The sequence below is a fragment of the Dasypus novemcinctus genome, unplaced genomic scaffold (genome assembly GCF_030445035.2).
Source record: "Dasypus novemcinctus isolate mDasNov1 unplaced genomic scaffold, mDasNov1.1.hap2 scaffold_151, whole genome shotgun sequence".
In the NCBI taxonomy this organism is placed as follows: domain Eukaryota; kingdom Metazoa; phylum Chordata; class Mammalia; order Cingulata; family Dasypodidae; genus Dasypus; species Dasypus novemcinctus.
In genome coordinates this window covers 591,897-616,958 of record NW_026688155.1, presented here as the reverse complement: position 1 = coordinate 616,958, position 25,062 = coordinate 591,897, and the positions used below count along the sequence as shown (strand labels likewise).

The following is a 25,062-nucleotide window of genomic DNA, read 5'->3' as shown; positions in this document are numbered from 1 at the left end:
ATGGTGCTGCACACATGGAGAGCTGACACACAAGATGATGCAACAAAAAGAAACACAGATTCCCATGCCACTGACAACAACAGAAGTGCACAAAGAAGAAGATACAGCAAATAGACACAGAGAACAGACAACCGGGGGGGGGGGGGAAGGGGAGAGAAATTTTTTAAAAAATATTTTTAAAAAATCTAAGGAACTACACTGTACAGTGAACCCTAAGAGAAACCATGGTCTTTAATAGTACAATTGTAAAAGTGTGCTATCATGAATTGTAACTGATGTTGCATGCCATTTCAAGGTGGTGGTGGGGTGGTATATGATAATCCTGCATTTTATGCAGGATTGTTCTCTGTACCCATAACTTCTCTAATAAAGAAAAAAATGGTCATTCTACAAATAAAATGATAGGAAAAAGAACAAACACCAAAAGAATAGATTTAAACCCAACCATACCAATTTTTGTGTTAAACAAAAATTGTCTAAACAATTCAGGTAAAAGGAAGAGGTTGATTTTATTTTAAAGAACAGAACCAATTATATTATTTCCATAAGAAACCCACTTTATATTTATAAACACAGATTATCATGTAGAGATCTACAAACAGAAATTTGGAATGACTGTGTTAACATTAGAAAAATATTTTGGAGCAAAGAAAATTACAAGGGATAAAGAGCAACATTTCAATATAATAAAGAGTTCAATTCATCAAGACTATATATTGTTTAATTCAAACTACATGAAAAAAATGTTGCTACTACTGAATGGAAAAACAGAAAAATCAACAATTTTATTTGGCTATTTCAAAACCCACCCTAAAAAATAATAGAATGTAAGCAGAAAGTCATTAAAAATATAGAAAAGACTTGACCTATCTAATCAACAGCATAACGAAAAAGATATTTATAAAACACTCTACCAAAGAACTGCAGAATAAAATGTCTGCATGTGTGTATGAAATATTTGAAAAGAGTATATTCTGAGTCATAAGATAAATTTCAAAAATTGTAAGTGATTGAAATCATGCAAAATATATTATTTTAACCAACGGAAATAAACAAGAAAACTCTATGGACCTTCTTCAGAGTGGCAGGAAGCTCGGATCATAGACAGTGGTTTCATTTCATTCTTGTACTTCTTGATATCTTGTATCCCAGTAGTATATAGCAGCAGGGTCACTTTAGAACAATTAAAATGGGCAGCACTCCCTCTGTTATCATGTGAAACTCTACCCACTATGTCAATACCCAACAAACATCCAAACATATGTTTACAACTTACATGCATGCCCTGGAAAACTCCCTCCCACCCATGCATCCTCCTTAAATGGCATCCTACATCAGTGCTCCTCCTCTGCCATAGTTGAACCCCTCTGTGATTCAAAACTTTTTTTTACTTTTTGCCTTTCATCACTGTATTAGGTGTTGCTCTGTATGTACAGTGGCAAGGCAATCTTTTCCATTTATTCCTGTGTCTGCATCCTTTTTTAAAATGATGTTTTCAAAAAAGTTTTAGACCACAGTAAAGTCACATTTAGAATATATATGACTCCCATATACACAACATCAAACCCTTTTCCCCCTTCCCTAGCAATGATCTTTTTACACATGGATGTCACATTTGCTGCAACTGATGTACAAATATTGATACATAGTTACTAACCATGGTTTCATTATGGTTTACGTTTTAGACTATACACTGTTATAAATTTTTAGTGACATTTAACATGGCCTGTATCCATCATTGCAGGATCATGCAGAATACTTCCATTGCCACCAGTTACCCCCTCTTCCATCCATTATATTCCTCTCTCCCTTTCCACTGGGGCCCACAGTGACAACCAATCTTCACTGCTTGAAAGACAAGATTGATAGATACTTGCACCAATGCTGAGGGCTTGACACACTAGTCTGTCCTCTCCCACTGGGAGCCACCCATGCTCTCAAGAGACACCCTCCCCTCTGTTTGAGAATATCAGGCCTACCCAGGATGGGGTTATAACACCTTTCCATTCATTGTACTGATCTCCACCCACTGATATAACATAGTATGGCAAAATAAGCACTCATATACTCCCTAGAAGCCTGCCCCAGGTGAACCCTGTGCCAGTTGCCCCTATCAAGCATATATAAAGAAATCCTGTATCTTGAAAATAAAAAGACAACCCATTTTAAAAATGGGCAAGAGATTTGAACAGACATTTCAACAAAGAAGAAATACAAATGGCTAAAAAGCACATGAAAAGATGCTCAACATCACTAGCTGTTAGGGAAATGCAAATCAAAAGTACAATGAGACACCATCTTGCACTCATTAGACTGGCAGCTATTAAAAAACAGAACACTATAAGTGCTGGAGAGGATGTGGAGGAATGGAAACCCTCATCCACTACTGGTTGGAATGTAGAAGGATCCATCCATTCTGGAGGACAGTTTGGTAGTTACTCAAAAAACTAGCTATAGATTTGCCATATGACCCAGTAATTCCACTGCTGGGTATATACCTAGAACTGAAAACAAAGACATGAACTGATGCATGCACACCAGTGTTCAAAGTGGCATTATTCACTACTGCCAAAAGTTGGAATCAACCCAAATGCCCATCAACAGATGAGTGGATAAACAAAATGTGGTATATATGTACAATGGAATACTACTCAGCTGTAAGGAGGAATACAGTACTAATGCATGGGATAACATGGATGAATCCTGAGGACCTTATTATGTTAAGTGAAGCAAGCCAGGCACTGAAGGACAAATACTACATGACCTCCCTGATAAGAATTAAGCAAATCAAGCTGTCTCAGATAGCTAGAGACTGGAAGATAGGCTTATAGAAAATATGGGGAGAGAGAAAGTTTGTGAGCCAATGCCCACACAGGCAAAATCTATGATAAAGTGGAGGTACATAGTTGTGCAATGAAGGAATAAGACAGGGGCATAGGGATACTACTGGCTTGGACTTTGCAGGCTTCAGGGGGGCTAGGGTTGGGAGGATGGGTCAGATGGTCCATGGAATTGGGGGAAGGATTAAGGGGTAGCAGGTAAACACAGGAGATTGTTGGGTATGTGGTTGAAACTATAATGTTCTTTAGAAAATATAATAAGGAAGTGTTACTGGTTTAAGGCATGTCCAATCTCTTTTTTAACATCTCCTGGGAACTCATCAAAGACCTTCACTGGAACCCCTGGTTTGCTGCCTGCCCTGAAGAATTTGGACTTATGCATTGCCATGGTTGCATGAGGCAATTTTATAAAACCTCAAACTATTTACAGATATCCTTTTGGTTTCGTTTCCCTAGAGAATCTGACTAATACAGGCCTATACAATTTTCATTTTTGGAACCTTTACTTAAACATGGGGACTTCATAATCTAAATCTCTTTTATTCTTCCCTGAAAAATTCTCTAATATCTCTTTTCTCACTGTGGTATCAGTTCATATTTTTTTCTGAATACATGGGTGAATCTCACCAAGGATGACTTGAGTTTGTAGTGGCTACTTGGGAAATGTTTGAATTAACCAAGGACAACCATTTGAGATGTGCACTTGAAAAAGAAACTCCTGGTCTTTAACAAATTAGGGAGTGCATATTTGATTGATATTCAGAAGTTCTAAAAGGCTTAATGATTCAAAAATAGCATCTTTAAAAGATTCCTTATAACATGCTCTTAGATGTTTATGGTAGAAAAAATAAGTTTTAACCTAACAAAAGGGAATCAAACTTTGATTTCAACAGTACTTGAGTTTTGTATAAATTGTCAACTTTAAGATAGAGCCTAAGATCTGTTGATACCTTAAAACCTTAGGCTTATGCTAAACTGAGCTTGCATGGTGTAGCAGTTTGATTTAATTGATGAATTCAAAAAAGAAATATTGGATTATGCTTGTAATCTCATCTGTACCTGGGCATGATTGAGTTATGATTAGGGCTTTGATTGGGCCACATCATTATGGCATTGGGTCCCCACCCCTTGGTGGGTGGGGATTCACAGATAAAGGGCATGGCAAAGGATAGAGTTGGAGTTTTGATATGAGGGTGTCAGAGTCATGGTCCCAAAAGGTACTGGGAATGAAAGACAAAGAGAGACTGGGATCAGGGGATCTGAAAGCATTGAAGCCTCAAGCTCATCAGAAAAGTTTATTAATCTCAGGGGCTTCTTTATATATCCCAAGCAATCGTGAGAACCAGCAACTATTCTTACTAACTATTCCCATTACCTTAACCTGTGTAACACAATGAATCAAATGCTATAATTAATTCAAAGTACAAAATTTCAATGTTTTATTATATTGTTGAGAAAACACACCCATAAATCTTGTTGCCCAAGTTGTTCCATTCTACCTAGTCCTTGTTCCACCTGAATGTACACATCTCCTTGCTAGATTTATGACCTGCATGCATAGCTGTAGAGACAGCATGACTCAGTGGTCAAGGAAGTAACTTGCTTCCATGGAAAAAACATGCCTTTGTTTCCCACATTTCCCTCTTTTTGTTTTAGTCAGAATGGCTGTGCCTGTCTTAGGTTGCCCTCCTCTGAGAGGCTTACCCATCATTGACTACCAGCCAAGCACACTGACCATGGGGAACTCATTGCAAGGTTCTTGCAAGTACCAAATTATTGGCTTGTCCCATAGCATTCACATGGTGCAGTCTTCAGCAAACGCCTCGTCCCAGGGAGGTAACAACAATAAGCAACAAGATTAACACACAAACTCCTATTCCTAATGCTGATAAAAAATGTTGAGACTTCCACCAATTTACTGGATTAAACATATTGAAATGAGAAATCAAATCACTAAAGATATCCTTATCATCAGCTACATAAATCTGATTGAGATATATCCAATATCGTTTTCTGTAATTCTTCTATTTCTAATGACATATTACCCTTATGACCTATCAAATGATTTCTAATCTTTTCCCAATCAAAAGTAGAATTATTATAAGCAAGCAGAGTAATACAAAAATTACTCTCTTTCCAATCACATTTTAAACCTCTAAGTAAATTTAAGTTGTATAATTGATCTCCAAGAGGTAAAACTGCTGATTCTAGATCATTAACTCCATCGTTTAATTCTTCATCTATGTGCTCTTGACTATGCCATAAGTCACTAGTATTCTTATGCCAATCATGCACATATTGCTGAGTCTGCACAGTCTCATGCAAGGCCACGGTAGCTGTAGCAGCAGCTGCAATAACACCAATCAGTCCCAATATGCCAGCTACTGACAGTCCCACAAATCACTTTGAGCGCTTCAGGATTTCTTGAGCCATATGGAACAGCAGTTGACTCTCAGGTGATGATTGCCAAATTCGGTTCAGCCGCACTGGAATCCACACTCCCCACCACCTTCAAGACATTGTAATGAAATCTCCATTCTGTAAAATATTCTCAGACAAACAGGTATACAACACCCCACTTTTATAAAACAGAGCATTCTCAGTTATAGTTAGTTTTCCAACCACAAACACATAAGGATCTCTTACACAAGATTGAAAATGATGAGTTTGGTCTAAACACAAATATTGACCATTCTATTATTCCCAATCCATTCTATAGTAAGTGCTATTCCCAGAAAACCTTTCCACAAATTCTTTTGACTATGCATAGATGTAATATTACACCATGGAGAAGGGATCCCTTTTCCTTTATATTTCCAAACACTATTATTTTTGGTAAAAATTATTTTTTCATCCAATTCAAGGGATTCATGAAACGGATATTGCATATTACTAATTGGCTGTTCTTTACTATTTAGACCATACCAAATAAATCTGCCATTATATTTGGTGGAACTCCTCATAGGGGCACTTTCCCACACTATTCCATAGGAATCATTAAAAACGACAGATCCTCTTCCTATATGGCATTCTTGCCATCCTTCTTTATCCCCAATATCTCTTTGCAGACAGTTATAGGTAGGTTTTTTAGTCACCATATAATTATAAGAAGGAAATAACGTCACTAAATATTTAGTATTATTATTTTTGAAGATAATCATAGTCCAATTTTTAACATACATACATGGAGGATGGTTACCAATGCATAGGGGTCGAGAATCAAACGGTAATATGAGATTATAGATTCTTCATCCTTCCTCATGGGACTTAACTGGCAACCTATCATCAATTGGTCCAGGGAATATATGGGTCTTATTCAGATAAATAGGCAAGGATGGATCTTTCCAGGTTAACACTTTGAGTAATGGGGGGTTAGGTATATAGACCCAATAGGTGTAATTACCCATGGCTTCCTCATTACTTATGATCACCATCATCAGAAGTTGTAGGAGACCCCATCTCTTCATTCCATGGTTTAATCCTTTTCACAGGTAGCCAAATTTGCTCTCCATTTTATGAAATACAAGAGCATAGCCTCGCCCCCATACTTTAATCCTGCCGTTTTTCCATTCATTGCTTAAAATATCTTTCCAGAATATTGGTTGATCTTCATTTCCAGTGTCCACTGTAGATGTTTGACATTTTCCAAAGTGACATTCTGCAGGTGTCAGTGAATTATAAACATTAAGAAAATTTGAAGTAAATAATAATAATAATAATAATAATTGATCTTTTGGTGTTATAATACTATCATCTCCCCCTTTTTGTTTTAAAAGCATAGTTTTTAGGGTATGATGGCTGTGTTCAACTATGGCTTGACCTGTAGGATTGTAAGGAATACTAGTAACATGCTCAACAGCATACATAGAACAAAAGGAAGCAAAAGGCTTACTGGTGTAAGACGGGCCATTATCAGTTTTAATTTTCAAGGGGCATCCCATCACAGCAAAAGCAGATCACAAATGGGAATGAACGTGATGAAAACATTCACCACTTTGTGCAGTAGCCCAGAAAAAATGAGAGTGTCAGTACAGACATGGACATATTGTAATTTACCAAATGATGGTATGTGAGTAACATCCATCTGCCACAGTTGATTAGGAGCCAGGCCTCTGGGATTAGTTTCAGCCTGAAAAGGCACTGTGGCCAAAGGTCCACAGGTGGGATGGGTGTGAATAATCTCTTGACCTTGATGTTTTGTCGATTGAGGAAATTTATGTCTAAGTCCCTTAGTATTAATATAATTAATGCATGATATTTAGTTGCATCCTGCAAACATCCCACTAACAGATCATCTTGGGCATTTTGGGTAGCTAGAGGACCAGGAAGGGAAGAAGGAGACCAGATATGAGTAATATATATGGACTGGCTTCTTTGTCGAATGAGGGCTTGGTAAGGTCAGCAAAGAGTTGAGACAATTCATCGGTAATAAAAAATATGAGCTGTTTCAATATGAGCTACAGTTAAACACACATATTCAGAATCAGAGACAATATTCAAGGGCTCCTGAAACGTTTGTAAAATCTTAATGATGACTGAAAGCTCTGTGAGTTGAGCAGATGAATAAGGAGTCTGCCAAACCTGTTCCTTTTAAGAGGTAACATATGATGCTTTTCCATTACTACTATCATCAGTAAATACTGTACATGCATTTTCAATAGGAACGGTTTTCACATTTTTTGGTAAAATCCAAGTGGTTCTTCATAAGAACGTTAACAATTTAGAAGTAGAATAATGATTATCAATAATGCCTTGAAAATTACTAATAGCAATTTGCCATTGAGGATTAGTTATATAAGTGCTGAATTTCTTCATGAGAAAGATCACAAATAATCCTGTCTGGATCAGACCACTTTAATTGTAACAATCTAACACAGCCTTTTGCTGGGATGGAAATAATTTTTTGGAGATATGTCTGCAATCTCTTTTGTTTATTATTAGGTTAAAAAAAACCCAAAAGCCCATTCCAGTATACCTTCTTGCCAAAATAAAGCTGTAGGAGATTAAGGGGTTGAGAAAATAAATCAACAGATTTGTCAGGTTCTATTTGTGTTAATTGCCCTTGAGAGATTTGATCCTCTATCAATGCCAGTTCTTTTTCAGCCTCTACAGACAATGTTCTAGGGCTAGAAAGATCTACATTCTTTCTGATAGTGACTAGGCTTCCCACATTCAAAACAATTTCCTTTCTTTCTGTCCTCCTTCAAGCTACCTTTAAAGGCTACGGCCAAGACCACCTTTTTACATTCACTGTTAGCCTGATCAAAAGCAAACGTTAACAAAATTAACTCTCTTGCTTCTGGTATCTCAATTGTTTGAATCAAAATGTCAGTTAATTGGGCTACAAATTCCACATATGGTTAACTCCCTGGATCACTTTGGCAAAAGATTGAGTAGGTTTTCCAGGTACACAAATCCGTTTCCAAGCTGCCAAACATGAATTGCACACTTGTGTTATGGCCTGATCGTTGTATTGGAGCTGTCTTTGAATTCCAGACCAATCACCAATACCCAATAATTGTTCAGCAGCAGTAAGAATGGGAGGATTCTGTACTGCGTTACAGTGCGCAATCATATTGGCTTCATCTGTCCACCAGGTTTAAATTGCAAAAACTCAGCCGAGCTTAGAACAGTTCTAGCCAGCATGTCCCAATCCCAGGGGATAAGTTGGTCAGCTTGAGTCAGCCCCTGCACTAAGCCAAAAGCGTAAGGACTATTAGTTCCAAATTGTGCACAGGCTTGTTTAAGTTCTTGCAGAATTTAAAGTGGCAGGGGTTCATGATGAAAATTATATCCTCCTTGAGGGTTGTTTGCCTCTGGGGAAACTTGTTGAATATTTACCGGGAAAGCTGTTAGTAATTGCATTCCTTCAGGATCCCCCTGTCAAGATCCTTGCAGCAAACAATGCATTAAGGGAGTAGTTGGAACTGGATTTGGTACAAACACGTTGTTAGTGTAGGGCTTGGCGTCAATGGCATCAGTAAATATTCCCGGGGCTGTCGGCATTGTAACTGGTGAGACTGTAGGGGCTACATTACACAAATTAGGGTAAATGCTGGCTTTAGAAATATTCAATTTAGACACCTGCTTAGGCAGAAAGGGGTTAGTTTCTTTCTCATTGTGGGGCTCATCCTTGTCCTTGTCCTCTATTTCCTCCCTGTCCTCACTCTGATGGCCCGTGTCATGGGACTCCCTGGAAAAAATGGTAATTTCTTCCTCCTCTGCTTCAGACTGCAGCGGATCTAAGGCTGCTGCAATCTGTTGCCCTAAAGCCCACACCAACAGTGATATAGTCTCTCCTTTTTGGTATGCTCTATGTAGCACCTTCATTACCTGTTTCCACTGTTTAAGATTTAAAAGATTTTTTCCTTGTGGCTGAAACCAATAACAGTGTTTTTGTACTAGAGCAAAAATTCAAGTAAATCAGCAGTTTTCACTGAGACTCCAACAGTATTTAAAAGAGATTTTAGTCCTCTGAATATTCTTCCAGACATCCTGGTTGATTCCCCATACTCTGATGCTAGCAGAAAACAAAATTAATTTAAGATTCTCACCACTGTAGTGTCAGACTTGAGTCACCTTTCAATGGACACCTCAACCTTTCAGGAAGGTTTTCAGTTTCCATGTTCCCAATACTGCCATGGAAGAATCTCTGCTGCAGTCACTGCTTTGGGCCCCACATTGGGTGCCAGAAGTCAGAGTTGTGGACCCGAAGGGTATTGGGAGTGAAAGACAAAGAGAGATTGGGATCAGGGGATGTGAGAGCATTGAAGCCTCAAGCTCATCAGACAAGTTTATTAATCTCAGGGATTTCTTTATATACCCCAAGCAATCGTGAGAACGAGCAACTATTCTTGCTAACTATTCCCATTACCTTAACTTGTGTAACACATTACCTTAACTTGTGTAACACAAATGCTATGATTATTATTCAAAGTACAAAATTTCAATGTTCTATTATATTGTTGAGAAAACATAGCCATAAATCTTGTTGCCCAGGTTGTTCCATTCTACCTAGTCCTCATTCCACCTGAATGTACACATCTCCTTGCTAGATTTATGATCTGTGCGTATAGCTATGGAGACAGCATGACTCAGTGGTCAAGGAAGTAGCTTGCTTCCATGGAAACAACATGCCTTTGTTTCCCTCATGAGGGTTTTTATGTTGGAGTTTGATGCTGAATCCTTAAGCAGGAGCCCTGGGAAGTAAACTCACAGAGAAAAGAGAAGCCAGCACAGGGAAGAGAGGAATGCTGAGCCCAGGAAGAAGCAAGCCCTTGGAAGAAAGGAGCCTTGAACCCAGAGAGAAGCAAGACTCTGAAAGGGAGGAACCCAGGAAGCCTGAACCCTTGCAGCCATCAGCAGCCATCTTGCTCCAAATACACTTTGGGGATGAAATTAACTTATGCTTATGGCCTGGTATCTGCAAGCTCCTACCCCAAATAAATACCTTTTATAAAAGCCAACCAGTTTCTGGTATTTTGCATCAGCACCCCTTTGGCTGACTAATACACATGGTATGCAGGATATGGTTTTGTAGAGAAAAATAAGAGAATAGTTCTTTCTTAAAGCAAAATCATTGGCTATTGAAAAATTTTAAAGAGAAAAAATACAGGATAAAACCTGAAAGAATAGGAAAGTTGCAAAGGATTTGCAGAAAAAGAATTTTGTTTTTCATGGTTATTGCTGGATAAGACATAATGGGTTTTCCAATAAGATTTTTATAAACAGCATATGCATGCAAATTTGAAATTTGGTTTTTCCCATTAAAATGACAGCATTTTCTGGGATTATTGTTCTGCTTTCAGTAGGTGATTGAAAGAAGTTTTATTTGCCTTATGAGTATTTGGCCTAGAAGGAATTTATTATGTTTCTTATCACAACAATTCACTGCCCTGCATGTAGTCTTTAATATGAATGCATTTTTTAAGAGAATCAAGTCATCTTCCTTTTTTAAAAAAATATTTATTTATTTAATCATCTTCCTCTCCACTCTGCTATTTTTGCTGTGTATGTACATTTACTGTGTGATCTTCTGCATCTATTTCTCTTTTGGTTTTCTCTTCTCATGTTTTTCTCCTCTAGGACTCAACAGTATTTGTTCCTGGGGACCACTGATGTGGAGAGAGGTTTGATGTCAATTGTGCCACCTCTGTTCCTGGTCTCCACTGTGCTTCACTTTGACTCTCCCCTTCATCATTCTTTTGTTGCATCATCATCTTGCTGTGGTACTCACTTCCATGGGTACTGGCTCACTCTACAGGCACTGACTCACTGTGTCACTGGCTCATCATGTGGGGCATGCTTCCTCTTCTTATTTTTCACCAGGAGGTCCCAGGTTTCAAACCCAGGTCCTCCTACATGGTAGGTGGAAGCCCTATGACTTGAGGCACATCTGCTTCCCCTCATCTCCCTTTTATATATCTATTTTTGTAAAGGATCATACTACTGCCAGAATATTGTTTTAATTTTTTGTTGTCACTTTGGTTAAATAAGGAGCTGAGTCTTGTTCATGGTGACCTATGATCTTATTTCATATACATTACAAACCTCCTGGCAATTTTGACATCTTGCATTCCCTCAACCAAATCCTAAGTATGTCTCCTTGATCAAAGATTTCTACAGGGGTCCCAGAAAATAAAAAAATTGTGGGAAACAAAGGTATGTTGTTTCCATGGAAGCAAGTTACTTCCTTGACCACTGAGTCATGCTGTCTCCATAGCTATACATGCAGGTCATAAATCTAGCAGGAGATGTGTACATTCAGGTGGAATGAGGACTAGGTAGAATGGAACAACCTGGGCAACAAGATTTATGGCTATGTTTTCTCAACAATATAATAGAACACTGAAATTTTGAACTTTGATTTATAATCATAGATTTTGATCCATTGTGTTACACAGGTTGAAGTAATGGGAATAGTTAGCAAGAAAAGTTGCTGGTTCTCACGATTGCTTGGGGTATATAAAGAGGCCCCTGAGATTAATAAATTTGTCTGATGAGCTTGAGGCTTCAATGCTCTCAGATCCCCTGATCCCAATCTCTCTTTTTCTTTCATTCCTGATACCCTTTGGGCCCGTGACTCTGAAAAAAATTGTTAATTTTTTACCTTAATAGAAGAAAAATTTTAAAAGTTGTTAGGATTATTTGATATGTTGGGACTTGCATGGGATGTGTTGTCAAATTAAAAAGAATTATCTAATTTTCTGTTGGTTAAATTTGAGTGGGCAAAAAAGTTATTCATATAAACATTTCAGAAATTATATGAAGTTCTTAGAGAGTTGTCAAGATCTTTACTGCTCATGACAGGCACTGGTGCAGATTTGTAAGGTATTGTACAAGAGTGAGGTCTTATTAGTCAGTCAAGTTATTCTTTATAAAATGCTCCATTCCACAAAATAACCAAGTTGCCTGGTCATTTACATTGTATTCTTCTGGTGCTTTTTTTAACTTCAACAACAACAAATAAATAAACAAACAAACAAACTTTAAATGAGAAGGTTAGCATATTTACCTTGCTCCATCTGTCAACTTCACAACACTTGTAAAACTGAAAGTTCAAGAGGTGTCAAATACCTTGCAAAAAGGACCCTTTAAACATCTTTAAATGGACTTTATACAATCTCTACCACCTCCAACTTTAACCTTATACCCAATTACAATTAAACTTATCATTTCAAGTTTATGAAAATCAAAATAAAACTATTAAAAGCCATCACTGGAGACATGGGGAGTGTTGGAGATTTGAGCCTGAAGGGTATCAGGAATGGAAGAAAAAGAAGAATGAAAGAAAGAGGAAGAAAGTGAGAAAGCTGGGATCAGGGGGTCCATGAGTAGAGACTCATCAGACAACTTTATTGTTTACAAGGGGCTCTATATATACCTCAGTCTACATGAGAACAAGCAGCAACATGCAGTTAACTATCAGCATTACTCATAGTCTAAGGAATTCAAAAAATCGTATCTCAAGGTACAAAGTCTAAGTGTTCAATTTACTACAAAAGGTATGTGTTCATCTTTCAGCCTTTAACAGCTTCCTCCTGTTTGCTGGGAACTATTTATTACTGAATTCCTTAGGTTGCAAGCATAGCCATGGAAACAGCATGTCTCTCCTTGTGAGACCCCTGTGCCTCAGTTTCCAAACTTTCCCTTTTTGTTTTGTTTGTTTGTTTAGTTATTTATTTCTCTCCCCTTCTCCCACCCAGTTGTCTGTTCTCAGTGTCTATTTGCTGCATCTTCTTTGTCCACTTCTGTTGTTGTCAGTGGCATCAGGAATCTGTGTTTCTTTCTGTTGTGTCATCTTGTTGTGTCAGCTCTCCATGTGTGTGGCACCATTTCTGGGCAGGCTGTACTTTCTTTCACACTGGGTGGCTCTCCTTATGGGGTGCACTCCTTGCACATGGGGCTGCCCTATGTGGGGGATACCCCTGCAAGGCACGGCACTCCTTGCACACATCAGCACTGCACATGGGCCAGCTCCACAGGGTCAAGGAGGCCCGGAACTTGAACTTCAGACCTCCCTTGTAATAGACGGACACCCTAACCAGTGGACCAAGTCCACCTCCCCCCCCTTTTGTTTTACTTGAGGTGACCATGCCTGTCTTAGGTTGCCCTCCTCTCGAAAGTCTTACTCATCATTGACTACCCGCCAAGCTCTTTGACTTGGGGAGATTATTGAAGTGCTTCAGCTAGCACCAGATTATTTGCATGTCCCATGGCTGTTACACTTTGCAATTTTCTTTGAAAGCACTGTCTGGCACAGGCAAGAATCATGAGCAATAGAACAAATATGTTGAGCCCTATTCCTAAAGCTGACAGGAAATGCTGTGCTTTCCACCAATTAAACTGGGTTAAATTTTGTAATATGTGAAATCATACCTGAGAAAATATCCTTATCATTTGCTACATGAATTTGATTATGAGACATCTCTAATATTTTCCTTTGTAATTCAATTATTTCCAGAGAGATATTACTTTTATGGCCTAATAAATGATTCTTACTTTTTCCATACTATATTTGATGTATTATATGCAAGCAGAGTTAAACAGAAATTACTTTCATTCCAACCACATCTCAACCCCCTTAACAAATTCAAATTATACAATTGATTTCTAATATGTAACATAGCTGATTTCAAATCATTAACTCAATTATTTAACTGCCCAGAATCTATATGCTCTTGACTATGGCACAAATCACTAGCATTTTTATGCCAGTTATGTACATATTGTTCTGTTCATACTTTCATGTAAAGTTATTACAGCAATAGCAGCAACTGTAATGATGCCAATCATCCCCAAAATGCTTATAATAAGCAGTAAAAGAAAGCATCTAGTCCATTTCAAGAATTCTTGTGCCATATGTAGCAATAACTGACTTTCAGGAAATGACTGCCAAATTCCACATCATTCTCACAGGTATCCAGATGCCTTTTCTTCTTCTGGCCATCACTACAGTTTCTTCATTGATATTCACCTTTACAGTGGAGCCAATTTTTCCTTTTCTCAGGTTTCAGTGGTAGGGCCCTGGATCTTTACAAAGGCATCTGTGTCAACAGTCCTAAAAGGGGTGTTAGTGGAGTGGGCAGGGACATGACAGCCACCTGTTACTACTAGCAGGTATCCCAGGTGCTTTTTCATAATCTGAGGGTGATTTACAACAGTCTATCATTTCTGTCTTGCTTTTAGTATTTGCAATACACCCCTGGATAGGGATGGCAGTCTTTAGAGTAACCAGACACTATTGGTTTAAATCTTTCACTTTTAGCAGGACCTCCCATGCTGCATACAATTGCTTTTTTATATTGCACTTTTGGTCTCTTTCCAGAATTGTGATTAAAATCCAAGGGATACTTGTTTAGAATTTTGCTTTTGCCACAAACTCCACCCAAAGCCAATATTGGTGCTTGCCATGTCCAATTCATAGGCTAAGTTAATGTCCACAGTTTACTTTCCTTTTATTATTATTTAAAGCAGCTTGCTGGAGGTTTTCCTACTTCCATGAAGGACTTTTCCCTATTAATACATACAATGGTTGTAATATTTGAGCTAAGTGAGGGATGAAAGATTTTCAGTATTCCAACCATATTACAAACTACATTAACATGAGAAAACATTGTACTTTATCAATTACAGCAGAGGTTATAGTTTTGTTTTGCCCAACTAAACAATATTGAAGAATTCATTAGAGGGGCAGGGACCTCACAGTCCACCCCAACTGTCTGCCCGCCCCAGGCTCTCAAGATAAGATACCATTGTTTCTGCTGTTTCTTTTAATTTTGAAAAAAGGATTACTTATTAACGTAATGTCATCAGTAGCATTTTTTTAGCCACAGATTTCTTCTGCACAGCCAGATTCTTTGCCACAAGGCCAGGGCAGATGGTTGGGCTATATACACAGCCTTGGGGAGGCACTGCAAAAGTCTATTGTTGACTTTTCTACAGGTAGGAGAATGCAGGCTCGCTTCACTTGCCTAAGGAAATACTAAAGAAAGTCTTAGCACATTTTAAAACAAAGTGATAGTGGCATAGTTGGATATGAATTTTTTGCAACAAGCTAGCAATATTTGGTACAGCTCCATACTACAATGGTATTACTGCAATTTATGCTAAGAAGTTGTTTCTATGACACACACCTTTTTATATTAATTAAAGCCATAATTAATCATATTGTACTTTTGTTTAGTATTATGTTGAAATATTGGTAAATTTATACACTCTTAAGCATTCATATGAACCTTTTACTCATACAACTTTAGTTAACAGGGTTTAAAAATCTGGTTAATTTTATAACACTTTTAAAGACCTTCCATTCAATTTATAACATATTAAATGAACTAAAGTATTTAATTTTTCTTTCAAGGTAACTAGTTTGGAACAAAAAGCTACTTTTCAGGATTTGATTTTGAGAAAGCAGGTTTGAAAATTAATTTCCTTTAAAAGAGATGAGATCTTTTTTTCTTTGAACACTGAGGAAATGATGAGGTTAAAGCACAAGAAGCTATTTTGATAAAACAGACTTTCTTTGTATACGGATTATTCAAGATGAAAACTTTTTATAAACTTTTACCATAACAGGCTAATGATTTGAGAGACTTTGAGAAAGAAGAAAATTTTAACTTTGCATTAGTATACTTCTTGATACTAAACTATTTAAAACTTTATAGACAGACCCATCAAATCTTGCTTAACTTTAACCATAAAAATTTCTTTTCCATTAACCTTCTACACTTTCAGTATTCATTCAGGTTGTGTCACACATTTTTTCTTTCTTAATAATCATTTTTCTTAGGACAAAATCATTTCCTGTTTCCTTAACAATAAAAACACATTCCGTATATCCCACATACATAAGTTACCAAAACAATTTTGGAAACTTTTCAGGCAACCTTTTTCCAAAATATAATTACTATCAACACTAAACAAACTTGTTAAAATAATGAACTTTTCTTCATTTTAAATACTTAGTAGCATGTAATACCAGAAATAGTCTTTTAGAAGCAGGTTGGCAGGGGAGGCTGGCTGCCAACAAGTTTTCTTGTTATAAAATTACCTTTTATTATTATCAATTCAGGTTTTGTTTAATAATGACTTTTTGCAATTATCCATTTAAGTACCTTAATTTAAACAATGCTTTGTTAAAATTCTTATAATTATTTGTAACCATATAGACTATAATTATATTATTTTAAGACAAATTTTACCTTCACAGGACACATTCCCTTACCCAAAGTTACTACAATACCCTTTATAACTTACCACATGCATTCAAGTTCTGTTCTGCATATGTTCTTTCTGATTTTATGAAGACCAGCTGTCTTATTTTAGGACAAAATACACTTTTTTAAACAAATGTATCAACTTTTAGTTAGCACTTCTACAAAATTTTACTTTTCAAAATATTTATTCAAGTTTTACATCCTTTATTTTGTGAATAAAAATAAACTATTCATTTCAACTTAGGCAAGAACCATTTTTTTATGAAGAGACATAGTAATTTCATTACTTAATACTTACATTTTTTTTATCATTGTAGAGATCCCATTAACATTTAAACTTAAGTATTAATATAAGCACTTATTTAATTTTTGGCCATTTGAATAGAACTCTTAGAAATTTTTATTTATTCATTTATATCACCATCCAGAGGTATCAAAACATAAACTGACACTGAACAAACAAACACAAAACAATTACAACACATTAATAGGAACATACAGTTTACAATTGACTCATAATTCTTACTTTCTTACTTTTTTGGTATAGCTGCTTTTAAGTTCTCCATCATAGCACATCTTAGATTTTACTGTTTTTAAGATTTTTTCTGGAATCCATGTTGCCTGTAACATGCAAGCTTGTGCTTGGAAACATTTTTATTACTTATCAGCAATCAGTTAAGATAAGTTGAGCAGCATAAATGTAGTTAAGCTCTTATTTAGCAGTTTAGAACACACATTTCTTGGATTACTACTCTGTAAGACTATACTGAGACTTGAAGTTCAGGAGTAAACTATTGATTTAAAACCAAAAATTCCTTTTAACACCTTGATAAAAAAATTTTTTTTTTTGACTTTGTAATAATATTACATTAAAAATATATATGTGAGGTCCCATTCAACCCCACCCCCCCACTCCCCCTCTCCCCCCCCCCAACAACACTCGTTCCCATCATCATGACACATCCATTGGATTTGGTAAGTACATCTTTGGGCACCTCTGCACCTCATATACATTGGTTCACATCATGGCCCATACTCTCCTCTATTCCATCATGTAGGCCCTGTGAGGATTTACAATGTCCGGTGATTACCTCTGAAGCACCATCCAGGGCAGCTCCATGTCCCGAAGACGCCTCCACCTCTCATCTCTTCCTGCCTTTCCCCATACCCTTTGTCCATTATGTCCACTTTTCCCAATCCAATGCCACCTCTTCTATGTGGACACTGGATTGGTTGTGTCCATTGCACCTTTATGTCAAGAGGAGGCTCAGATTCCACCTGGATGCTGGATGCAATCCTCCCATTTTCAGTTGTAATCACTCTAGGCTCCATGGTGTGGTGGTTGTCCTTCTTCACCTCCATCTTAGCTGAGTGTGGTAAGTCCAATAAATCAGATTGTAGGTGCTGGAGTCTGTTGAGGCTCCTGATAAAAATTTTGTACTAGTTTTATTATTTTGGTTAAATAGGCCCAATCAGAATTAGCATGGAAACAAAACAGAATACTAATGTTGCTATGTTTATCTCCTTCTCCAAGAGTTTAATTCTATTAACACCAACTAGCCCACAACTACATTATTATGTAGACAGCAGGGGTTTACAGAGTTGCAGCCTGAATAATTTCCTTATCTAAGTTAACACTTTAACAGAGAGTTTTCTTACAAGCCTGATTTCACTAAAAAGGACTTTATTTAGTATTTTTACCTGTTTTAAATTTTACCATGATGGAACTCAGCACCTCCTTGAGGATTATTAGTATCTGATGGAGTTGGTCATGATATAACCAGAAAAGCTGATAAGAATTGCATGGCCTCTGGATCCCCTTGTCAAGATCCTTGCAATAAACAGTATATGAAGGTTGTTTGAGGAGTGAGGTTGGAAACAACTATCTTTTTTTTTTTTATCATACAGCAATGGTTTATTTTTTTGTCTTTATTTTTTTAATGTTACATTAAAAAAATATGAGGTCCCCATATACCCCCCACCCCCTCAGCCCACTCCATCCCCCCATAGGAACAATCTCCTCCATCATCATGAGACATTCATTGCATTTGGTGAATACATCTCTGAGCACTGCTGCACCTCATGGTCAAAGGTCCACATCATAGCCCACACTCAACCACTTCCCATTCAGTAGGCCATGGGAGGACATACAATGTCTGGTAACTGTTCCTGCAGCATCACCCAGAACAACTCCAAGTCCTGAAAATGCCTACAACATCTCATCTCTTCCTCCCATTCCCCACACCCAGCAGCCACCATGGCCACTTTCTCCACACCAATGCCACATTTTCTTAGATTACTAATCACAATAGTTCATGAATAGAATACCAGTAAGTCCATTCTAATCCATATTCAATTCCTGCATCCTGTAGACCTTGGAATGGTTGTGCCCACTCCACATCTATATCCAGAGGGGGCTTAGATTCCACATGGATGCTGGATGCAATCCTCCTGCTTTCAGTTGTAGGCACTCCTGACTCCATGGTGTGTGGTTGACCTTCTTCAACTCCATGTTAGCTGAGTGAGGTAAGTCCAATAAATCATAGTGTAGGAGCTGAAGTCTGTTAAGGCTCAGGGCCTGGCTATCATATGGTCAGTCCAGAGATTCAGATCCCTGGGTATATTTTAAACCCCAGCATCAACTACAGTTCTGGTAAAAGTAACAAGAAAGGCTTGTGAAAAAAGATCACATCTGAGTCCAGCTCCATCACACAGAAACACAAACTCCAAAAAAGGGCCAACTGACATGGCACTGAACTCCATCTGCCATGACCATAGAACCTGTGGGTCTCTGTAGCCCTCAGAAGAACCAATACCCGGGGTTGTATCTACTTTGTCTCTGGGACTCTGCTGAGGTGTGCATAAAGGCAAACCCTCTGATAACCTCCCAGCTCTTTTTTGGAGACTCATAGCCATATAAACTCACTTGTCCTTTCCATTTCCCCCTTGATTCAGGTCAAAAAGCATTTTTAACTCCTGGTATTATATGTAGACTGAGATATTCTGCTGATCCGAGTTGACCCTTTTATTCAAGGTCATTTTCTAGTTATATCATCAGCTGGTACTTGGTAGTAATCCCTCGACACCAGGGAGGCTCATCCCCGGGAGTCATGTCCCATGCTGGGGGTAAGGCAATGCATTTACATGCTGATTTTGGTTTCAAGACTGGCCACATTTGAGCAACATGGAGGCTCTCAGGAGATAACTCTTAGGCAGCCTGCAGGTCTAGGCCTTGTTCTTATTTCAGGTGCACAGGCTCATAAGCATAGTCATTAGTATCAAGGGCTCATTGTTGGATCTCCATTCTTTTTTGGTCTTTGCCATTGCACTTGGGGGATTGTTGCTGTTCCTTTAGGGATTGTGATAGAGCTCCCCTGGCTAGGAACTCAGCACTCCCGCAGTTGTTGTTTTTAATCATATCCACTATGAAAATATCCAAACATTTTTATGTACCCTGGATATATGCCCTGTAGAACTCCCTGCCAATCATGTGTCCCCTGTCAATAACATCCCACACCAGTATTTCTCTGCTGCCATTGTTGAACTTCTCTGATGATCCAAAGCTTCCTGAAAAGTGAAGCCCAATATATTGCCAGGTTGCCTTAATAGTAAAATGGAATATAGCAATGAGTTTAAAGGATAGATATAGAATACATATTAATTTGGAAAAATTATGGTAAAAATAAATTGGGGTATCAAAAAATTTAAAAATGCAAAAGCTTTGTTTTTGATGTTTTGCCTTCCATCACTGCAGTAAGTGTTGTCCTGTATGCAAATTGTCAAGGCAACTACTTCCATCATTTCCTCAGTGTCTACATTCTATCTTTTTCTTTTCTTTTTTCTAATTATTAAGCTTATATTCACAAGAGTTTTAGATCACAGTAATTCATATATACAATATACAGTACTCTCACATAGCCAACATAAAACCTTTTCCCTTCCACAGCAATAATCTTTTTACATATTCATATTATATTTACTGAAACTGATGTACAGATATTGAGACAATAGCTTTCAAACAAGGTAACATCTGTGTTTTCATTGTGGTTTATATTTTAGATGATACAATTTTCTAAATTTTTAGTTATCTTATGTTTTACATTATGGTTTACATTTTAGTCCCTATATATTTTTGGTGTAATTTTACATGTCTTATATCCATCCTTGCATACTCTTGTGAAACAATTCTATTGCCCACATTGGTTCCATCTATTCAATACCTCTTCCCCCTCCCCTCAGGGCCCAGAGTGACAGTCAATCTTCATTGCTTGAAGGGCCATGTTCAGAGATACTTGCAATAGTGTTGAGGGCTTGACATGGTAAACTGCCCTAATGCCCTGGGAACCACCATTTCTCTTGAGAGATACAGTTCCCTCTATTTGATGGCCTCAGTCCTCCCCAGGATGTGGGTATACCTTCACTCTCATTATATGGGTCTCTATCCAATGATATAACCCACTATGGCAAAATGAGCATTCACATATTCCCTAGGAGCCTGTCCTGTGTCAGATTATCCCCTTTAAGCATCTTGAAGGTAACTTTCCTTATTATATTTTTGAAAAGGTTTTCTCAGCATTACTCTCTACCAAATACCTGAACAATCTTCTATGTTCGTATGTTTCCCCACCCTCCCCCCAATTTCTTGGGCAATACTGCCCATCCTCCCATCCCTAAACCCCCTCAAGACCACAAAGCCCCACCCAAAGGTTAACACTATGACCCCATTTTATCCCTTCCTTGTACAAATACTTACCCCAGCTTATCATAGATTTCACCCATGTATGTGTCAGCTCGCAACCTTCCTCTACCCCCCAATTTCCTGTAAGTCTATCACCCAGGCTCTAGCTCTCTGAGGCAGCTTGGTTTACTTATTTCATACCATTGAGGTCATGTAGTATTTGTCCTTCAATGTCTGGGCTGCTTCACTCAAAATAAGGTTCTCAAGATTCATCAATGTTATCATGTGTGTTTGTAGTGTATTTGCTTTTAAAGCCGAGTAGTATTCCATTGTATGTGTATACCACATTTTATTTATCCGTTCATCTGTTGATGGGCATTTGGGTTGATTCCAACTTTTGGCAATAGTAAACAATGCTGCTATGAAGATTGGTGTGCATATATCAGTTTTTGTCCTTGTTTTCAGTTCCATTGGGTATATCCCCAGCAGTGGAATTGTTAGGTCATATGGCAAATCTATGGCGAGTTTTTTAAGAAATTGACAAACTGTCCTCCAGAATGGTTGGATCCTTCTGCATTCCCACCAAAAGTGGATGTGTGTTCCCATTCCTCCACATCCTCTCCAGCATTTGCAGTCTTCTGTTTTATTCATAGCTGCCAATCTTATGGGAGTAAGATGGTATCTCATTGTAGTTTTGATTTGCATTTCCCTGATACCTAGAGATTTGGATAATTTTTTCATGTGCTTTTCAGCCATTTGTATTTCTTCTTTGGAGAAGTGTCTGTTTAAATCTTTTCCCCATTTTTAAAATGGGTTGTTTATCTTTTTATTTTCAAGATATAGGAGTTCTTTATACATGGAGGTTATAAGTCTCCTATCAGATATATGGTTACCAAATATTTTCTCCCATTGTGTAGGCTCTCTTTTCACTTTCTTGACAAACTCCTTTGAGGTGCAGAAGGCTTTAATTTTGAGGAGGTCCCATTTATCTATTTGTTCTTGTGCTGCTCATGCTTTTGGTGTGAAGTTCATGAAGCCATTTCCTATTACAAGATCTTGTATATGTTTCCCTATACTGCTTTCCAAAGTCTTTATGGTCTTGGCTCTCATATTTAGGTCTTTGATCCATTTTGAGTTGATTTTTGTATAAGGTGTGAGATGGTAATCCTCTTTCATTCTTTTACATATGGATATCCAGTTCTCCAGGCACCAGTTTTTGAATAGGCCATTCTTTCCCAGTTGAGAGGGTTTGGTGGCTTTATTGAATATTATATGACTATATAAATGAGGATCTCTATCAGCTCTCAGTTCAGTTCCATTGGTCTGTGTGTCTCTCCTTGTGCCAATACCATGCTTTTTTCTCTACTGTAGCTTTGTAGTATGTTTTGAAGTCAGGTAGTGTGATTCCTCCAATTTTGTTTTCCTTTTTTCTTTTTTTTTATTTCAAGATACTTTTATTTTTAAAACAGGTCACAACATTAAGCTTTTGGCCCATTCTGCGGTTATACAAGCTACAAATGCTTTCTCAGCAGGTGAGAGGCATCCCTTAGAAGTATGTTTGAAAGTGAATAAAAATCCATATAAAACAAAATAATCAAGTAGTTTCCATAGGAACACAGATAAGTGTAACCCCATCTCCTAGTCTTCCTTATCGCTGTGTCTGTGCCAACCCTACTCTTAGAAGGACATTTCAAAACTAGCAGTAATTAAGTTAAATGATCCCCCCCCCCAAATCCCTCCATTCAAGGTAAACTCACAGTTAGCAGCTACAAAAATGGTATTTACACATTAATACTAGCTGGAGCACAAGTGGCCGGGTGGTGCCTCATCCCACTTTCCCAAGCACAGGAAAAAGGCAGAGCACTGGCGTCTTGCTCCTCTACTTCAGGTGGAAATCCCCGGCTCTCGATTTGTTGCATGACTTGCCATGCAGGCCCTGACATCACCTAGTAGATGGTTGGCCTCTGGAACCCATTGAAAGTGGAAGCAGTAGCCACAGTGTAAGCCCCCAGCATCCAGTCAAACAGCATCCAGTCGCCCACGTGCATTTCCGGCAGGCCACAGTGCTCAACGATCCAATCAAGGCCATCACACGTGGGTCCCCATATGCTAGATGAGTAATACTTCTCATCTGGTTTGCATCTCTTCTGCAGAAGAGGCTTTACATGCTCATGATCATAAAGGATACAATTAAATGATCCATATACTCCATCATTCACATAATACATAAACGTTTGTTCACTTGATTCATCTTCATCATCAGAGCCTGTCTGTTCCTTAAATACAATTTATTTTGGCAATGATATTCACTGCAAGTGTGAAAGCTGAAGCAACATAATATCAGCCTGGTTCAGCTATGATTCTCACTCCAGAAACTAATGGGAAATACTTGTCTAATGCTGGATTAATGACACTGGTTATCTCTTCAAATTTAAGCTTCACGTCATCAGATCTGGGAAAGCCACCCCCAATATCAAGCAGATACATGGCTGAAACCAACCTCAGCTCCCATGTCAAAGACACAGCAGGCATCATAGATGGCCTGCACAAAAGTTTCAGGATCAGTATAGCCACTTCCCACATGGAAGCTGACATCAATGACATCAATATCAAGCTCTTTAGCCCATTCCAAAAGAAGCCTGCTGGTTTTGTGTGTGGCTCCAAATTTAACACTGAGGTGGCAGACTGCTTTGGAGTCATCGGTGGCAATCCACAAAACCAACTTTTGCCTTTGGATATGCCCTGGCCACTTTCATCAACTCAATCTCGCTGTCAAAAGTCATCATCTCAACACCATTATTGGCGGCATACTTAATTTGAGACACTTGTTTACAAGGGTTTGCGTAGATTATCCTCTCTGGCGGCACCCCGAGACTCTGCACCAACTGGATTTCAGTCTTACTAGCACAATCAAATCCTGTCCCTATGGAAGCCAGGGTCTTCACTATGGCTTTACTGTCATTACATTTGACTGCAAAGAATGGGGTGACACGAGGAAGAACTTTTAACCATCTCAGATGTTCTTTAGAATGTCTCCAAGGTCTGCAACATAGAAGGCATCTTTATCATCATCAGAAGAAACTTCATTAATTTTTTGGCCCAGAATGTCCTTGGCAGTAAAACCTTCATCAGGAAATGGCAGTCAAACTCCTCATTACTGAAGTTGTTCATGGTTTCTTGATGTTCCACTGAAACACAACAAAATGGAAAACTAAGAGACAGAATTTAAAGAGATTTCTTTCAACTTTTCAGGAAGGCAATTCTCCAGGAATTCCAAATCTTGCTGAATTATAAGACTTGTGCCCTTGATGCAGCAGTGGAAATGTTCTCCTAGCACTTGGGTGCCGGGGCCACTCCCCGAGGAGGTCCTGCAGCCCGCAATGCTGCCACCACCACCGCCCACCTTGCTCCCTCCCACTGGAGGACTGCTGGCCCAAGGAGGCACCAGAACTGCTGCCAGAGGGTGGTTGGTGGCAGAGCTGCAGAGGCCTGACTTATTTTTCTTTTTCAATATGTCTTTAGCTATTCGGGGCCTCTTTCCTTTCCAAATAAATTTCATAGTGAGTTTTTCTAATTCCTTAAAGAATGCTGTGTTGATTTTTATTGGGATTGCATTGAATGTGTAGATCAGTTTTGGTAGGATAGACATCTTGATAATATTTAGTCTTCCTATCCATGAACAGGGAATATTCTTCCATTTATTTAGGTCTTCTTTGATTTCCTTGAACAGTCTTGTGTAGTTCTCTGTGTATAAGTTTTTCACATCTTTAGTTAAATTTATTCCCAGGTATTTGATTTTTTAATTTACTGTTGTAAATGATATTTG

The 25,062-nt window shown here is 38.1% G+C and overlaps 1 pseudogene; it reads right to left on the bottom strand.

Moving 5' to 3' along the window:
• Positions 1-22,434: 22,434 nt before the first annotated feature.
• On the bottom strand, positions 22,435-24,569 carry LOC131277563 (ornithine decarboxylase pseudogene; annotated as a pseudogene).
• Positions 24,570-25,062: the final 493 nt, after the last annotated feature.